Here is a 6,000-nt window from a genome sequence, read left to right on the forward strand (position 1 = left end):
ATGTACACATGTGATATTGTTACCATATATACGGGGATGTACACATGTGATATTGTTACCATATATACGGGGATGTACATGTGATATTGTTACCATATATACGGGGATGTACACATGTGATATTGTTACCATATATACGGGGATGTACACATGTGATATTGTTACCATATATACGGGGATGTACATGTGATATTGTTACCATATATACAGGGATGTACACATGTGATATTGTTACCGTATATACGGGGATGTACACATGTGATATTGTTACCGTATATACGGGGATGTACACATGTGATATTGTTACCGTATATACGGGGATGTACACACGTGATATTGTTACCGTATATACGGGGATGTACACACGTCATATTGTTACTGTATATACGGGGATGTACACATGTCATATTGTTAACATATATACAGGGATGTACACATGTGATATTGTTACCGTATATACGGGGATGTACACACGTGATATTGTTACCATATATACGGGGATGTACACATGTGATATTGTTACCGTATATACAGGGATGTATATTGTTATACACCGGAGAATTAGGGGATTTGTTATCGGGGTAATATTATTCATTGGACAAAATGTGCAAATAAATTCATGTGTCACATGATGAGACGCCGCGCCCGCTGCGCAAAAGAAGCAGCAAAATGATTTGGGTTAAAGTAAAAAAAAGAAATCACTTCTAAATGACTGCATTGAAGAGGTGAAACACCCCGGTGATGAAGAGGTTATGCCGCGAATAGAACCTGTTAACCCTTTCCAATCCACTGTCTGACCTCTGAAGACATTAAGATTTAATGCTGTACAGCTCCGATGTTGGAAGACGTCCGTCGGGGTTCTCTTACTGTATATTGGCAGCCTCTCTGCTGTCGGAGCCTATCCAACGTGTCACCTCATGCAGTACCGGCTTTAGCCAGCATATAGTGCCATTGTATAACGGCAGAAAGAGAGTAAGCCCCCTAGGAAAACCAGGATACAAATTGGATTGGAAAGGGTTAACTTTAATAGGTTTATTCACAGCTGCGTGTTTTTCACACACCTTTCTGTCGCATGAAAGAAAAAAACGCAGCGTGTCCCATCCCTGTATTATGTACGGTAATCGGCCATTGAAATCAATGGCCGTACATAAATATGCGGGAAACCTGCGTACTCGCCGCGTATTTACACGACATCGATGTGATCTTGTGCGTTTTTTTACGTGAGGCAACAGTGTATTTCGGCACATGAATACGCTGCATAGTCATGGACTGAGTACGCATACGCCTGTGTGAACGCACCCGAAGGTCGCACAAAGCTCGCACGAATATCAATCCCTTTTGAATGGGGTCATGCACACAAGCCATGTTTTCCCGCACTGCTATGGAGGAAGCAAATCGCGGCACATCCTATCTTTGAGGGTGCTCTCACATCACGTCCCCCATCGCTTCCAATGCGGCCGGCGGCGGCATCGCACCACGTGCTAGGTGCGCGCCATGCGATGCGAGTTCTCCCATTAAAAGCAATTGGAGAAACTCCACGATCCTCCACCGTGGCAGAGGATCGCTTCTTTCATGATGTGAGGCAGTTTTAAAACAAAAACGCCGCCTCGCGTCCGTGGCGAAATTGCATGTTGGCGAGCGTGAAATCGGGCCATGATTCACCTTAGTTAGCCTAAGGGTTATGTTAAAGGTTTTGGGTTATGGTATGTGCACCCTGGTCATGAAAGGGTTAAAGGATGTTGAGGGCTAATATATTTTAAGGGGTGAGGTATGTGCACCTCAGTCTTAGAAGAGTTAAATTAGTAGTCGTGGATTAGAAAAACATGGCTGCTCTCCCTATGGACACAGCGCCACCCTTGTCCATAGGGTTGTGCGTGGTATTGCAGCTCCTCTACTTTGAAGTGAATGGGTCCAAAGCTGCAATACCAGGCATAACCCACGGACAAGGGTAGCGCTGTGCTTTGAATAAAGCAGGGATGAGGTACGTTTGCTTTCCACTTATCTCACATGAGGCCGGGACCTCACACCTCAGAATATAATGTGCAGACGGTATCTGATAATTATAGGTGCGTGTTATATAAGAGTCGTATGACGGGTTATAATGGGGTCACCCCGCAGCTAATTATAGGGCGATCTCATCATCTGTAATAACAATAACATCCTCCGGGTTGTAAACTTCTCGCTGACCTACATAATAACATGTGATTAGTGAGACCGGGAGGTACAAGGCTCCATTATAAGGAACATTACCAGGTGAACCCCAACATCTCCTCACAGCCAGAACACTGCATGCAGGACCCTCGCACCATGGCGCTGCGTGCAGGACCCTCGCACCATGGCGCTGCGTGCAGGACCCTCGCACCATGGCGCTGCGTGCAGGACCCTCGCACCATGGCGCTGCGTGCAGGACCCTCGCACCATGGCGCTGCGTGCAGGACCCTCGCACCATGGCGCTGCGTGCAGGACCCTCGCACCATGGCGCTGCGTGCAGGACCCTCGCACCATGGCGTTGCGTGCAGGACCCTCGCACCATGGCGCTGCGTGCAGGACCCTCGCACCATGGCGCTGCGTGCAGGACCCTCGCACCATGGCGCTGCGTGCAGGACCCTCGCACCATGGCGCTGCGTGCAGGACCCTCGCACCATGGCGCTGCGTGCAGGACCCTCGCACCATGGCGCTGCGTGCAGGACCCTCGCACCATGGCGCTGTGTGCAGGACCCTCGCACCATGGCGCTGCGTGCAAGACCCTCGCACCATGGCGCTGCGTGCAGGACCCTCTCACCATGGCGCTGCGTGCAGGACCCTCACACCATGGCGCTGCGTGCAGGACCCTCACACCATGGCGCTGCGTGCAGGACCCTCACACCATGGCGCTGCGTGCAGGACCCTCACACCATGGCGCTGCGTGCAGGACCCTCACACCATGGCGCTGCGTGCAGGACCCTCACACCATGACGCTGCGTGCAGGACCCTCACACCATGACGCTGCGTGCAGGATCCTCACACCATGACGCTGCGTGCAGGACCCTTACACCATGACGCTGCGTGCAGGACCCTTACACCATGGCGCTGCGTGCAGGACCCTCACACCATGGCGCTGCGTGCAGGACCCTCACACCATGACGCTGCGTGCAGGATCCTCACACCATGACGCTGCGTGCAGGATCCTCACACCATGACGCTGCGTGCAGGACCCTCACACCATGGCGCTGCGTGCAGGACCCTCACACCATGGCGCTGTGTGCAGGACCCTCACACCAGGGTGCTGCGTGCAGGACCCTCACACCAGGGCGCTGCGTGCAGGACCCTCACACCATGACGCTGCGTGCAGGACCCTCACACCATGACGCTGCGTGCAGGATCCTCACACCATGACGCTGCGTGCAGGACCCTTACACCATGACGCTGCGTGCAGGACCCTTACACCATGGCGCTGCGTGCAGGACCCTCACACCATGGCGCTGCGTGCAGGATCCTCACACCATGACGCTGCGTGCAGGATCCTCACACCATGACGCTGCGTGCAGGATCCTCACACCATGACGCTGCGTGCAGGACCCTCACACCATGGCGCTGCGTGCAGGACCCTCACACCATGGCGCTGCGTGCAGGACCCTCACACCATGGCGCTGCGTGCAGGACCCTCACACCAGGGCGCTGCGTGCAGGACCCTCACACCAGGGCGCTGCGTGCAGGACCCTCACACCAGGGCGCTGCGTGCAGGACCCTCACACCAGGGCGCTGCGTACAAGACCCTCACACCATGGCGCTGCGTACAAGACCCTCACACCATGGCGCTGCGTGCAAGACCCTCACACCATGGCACTGCATGCCGGACCCTCACACCATTACGCTGTTTGGACAATGCAGTCAGGTAACGGCTCTCAAGGGTTGAGGAGTCAAAAATGCATTGGAATCCACCATTATTTTGTGTTCTTGCTGGACGCCGATTCTCTGTAATTCATTATTTAAATATCTGGTAGAGAGATCACTAGTGAGGTACCACAGGGGGCAGTATTGGAGGGGTCACTAGTGAGTAACCATAGGGGGGCAGTATTAGAGGGTTTACTAGTCTTATACCCCCTGGTGGGGTAGCACAGGGGTTGTATTAGAGGCTTTACCGTTACTAGTGGGGTACCACGGGGGTCAGTATTAGAGGGGATATTTTAGGGGTTCTACACAGGTTAGTATTACAAAGGGTTACTAATGGTCTTCATGTTGCAGTATTGTGGTCTCCAGGTCCCATTACATACAATATATCCCCAGGTTGCTGTGTTGTGGTCTTAAGGATAGGGCTGGAATGGGGGGGGGGGGGGGGGGAGGCGTGGTCCCCACCTAAAATGGAAGCCCGCCATGACACGAGGGGGGAGATAGCCGGAGTTAGAATTATTCTGGGAGTATGGGGTTAATTTTGTTAGTCTTGGGGAGAATTTTCTAGATTTAGGGGGATAGCTGTGGGGGATTGGTGGATAAAGAAAGGGGTGGGGGAGTATTTAAGGAAGGGAGGAGTGGCAGCGGCACCTTTTTCAGGGAATACGAGAGAGTCCCGCCCGCCCGAGGGTTTGGGGTTGGAATTGGGGGATTATACCATTTGTCATGGCAGCTTGGCGGGTGGGGGGTCCTTGGAGTCGGTGGAAATTGTGTGGGGGGAATCCCTCCGTGTTAAATTTTGATGTGATCTGGTGCAGGTGACGTGGTTGGTGAGGGGGCGGCAGTAGACTCCCTCCGGCTATAAGTCACAATAGTGGTTGCCAGCATTCGGGCGGCGTGGTTGGCCCCTGAACCTGTAGTCCGTGGGGGGCAGTTGTTGCGTTTTTTCCCGGTTATGGTTGCACCAGATCTTTGTGACTCCAAGGACTCCCCCTCGTTCATTGTTCATTTTATGTACTGTTTGTTAATAAACTGGCGGCTGTGGCCAATTTAGCCAAAGAAGAAGGAGTGGTGTTTTTATTGGTGGTAAGAGGGGTGGTGGGCTACAGCGAGGTATTCTGGCCTCCCAGGTCGCAGGGCTTGTGGCCTCCCAGGTCGCAGGGCTTGTGGCCTCCCAGGTCGCAGGGCTTGTGGCCTCCCAGGTCGCAGGGCTTGTGGCCTCCCAGGTCGCAGGGCTTGTGGCCTCGCAGGTCGCAGGGCTTGTGGCCTCGCAGGTCGCAGGGCTTGTGGCCTCGCAGGTCGCAGGGCTTGTGGCCTCGCTGGTCGCAGGGCTTGTGGCCTCGCAGGTTGCAATGCTTGTGGTCTCCCAGGTTGCAGGGCTTGTGGCCTCCCAGGCTGCAGGGACTTGCTTTTTGGTATAGTTAGTGAATGGCTGCCTGGGGGGACTTTATGGGTTACCGCTGTTCCTTTGGTTTGGCGCTGCACTGTATACACCCCCAGATTTAGTATGTGACTCTACAGGTGCAGAGTGTTTACATCGGACATAAACTGAAGCGTCAGAGAGGGAAATGGTAGAAAGGAAGGGGCCGATCGCAGGTGCAGAACCAGAGCCGGAACCGACACAATGCAAGGAAACAGCGACAAGAAACAACTTGGACGCCTGGAGCAATAATGAATAAACACTGGAGCGATCCGCGGGATTACTGGCAGCGCGAAAACGGACACAATCATCATAAGTATTACTGTAAGGTCAATGCCGCAGGTGACAGGAGGCGACGACCATAGTATGATGAGCATCACATACTGAGCGCAAGTCATTACCGCATCCACTAATCCAACATTGCCCTGTAGAAGTCGGATGAGGGCGCTATAATTAGTATGGACAGTCAAGCTCCACCTATTAACCCTGTGTGTGCCGCCTTTAGGTCCATCATCCAGTGCCGATTCATTTCCCCTGCGCAGACGGAAGCGTCAATGATAACTGAGACTTCTTAATGTTAGAATTCGGATGGAATCACCTTTGTAAATTACACCCGCAATTTTTTTGCGAAAGCCTTTGAAATAAAGTGGGCGAGGCTTAGTGGGAGGGGGCGTGGATCTTTACTATTATTTAGGTTATAGGGTGCAAAT

The sequence above is a fragment of the Eleutherodactylus coqui genome, chromosome 3 (genome assembly GCF_035609145.1).
Source record: "Eleutherodactylus coqui strain aEleCoq1 chromosome 3, aEleCoq1.hap1, whole genome shotgun sequence".
NCBI classification, from domain to species: Eukaryota; Metazoa; Chordata; class Amphibia; order Anura; family Eleutherodactylidae; genus Eleutherodactylus; species Eleutherodactylus coqui.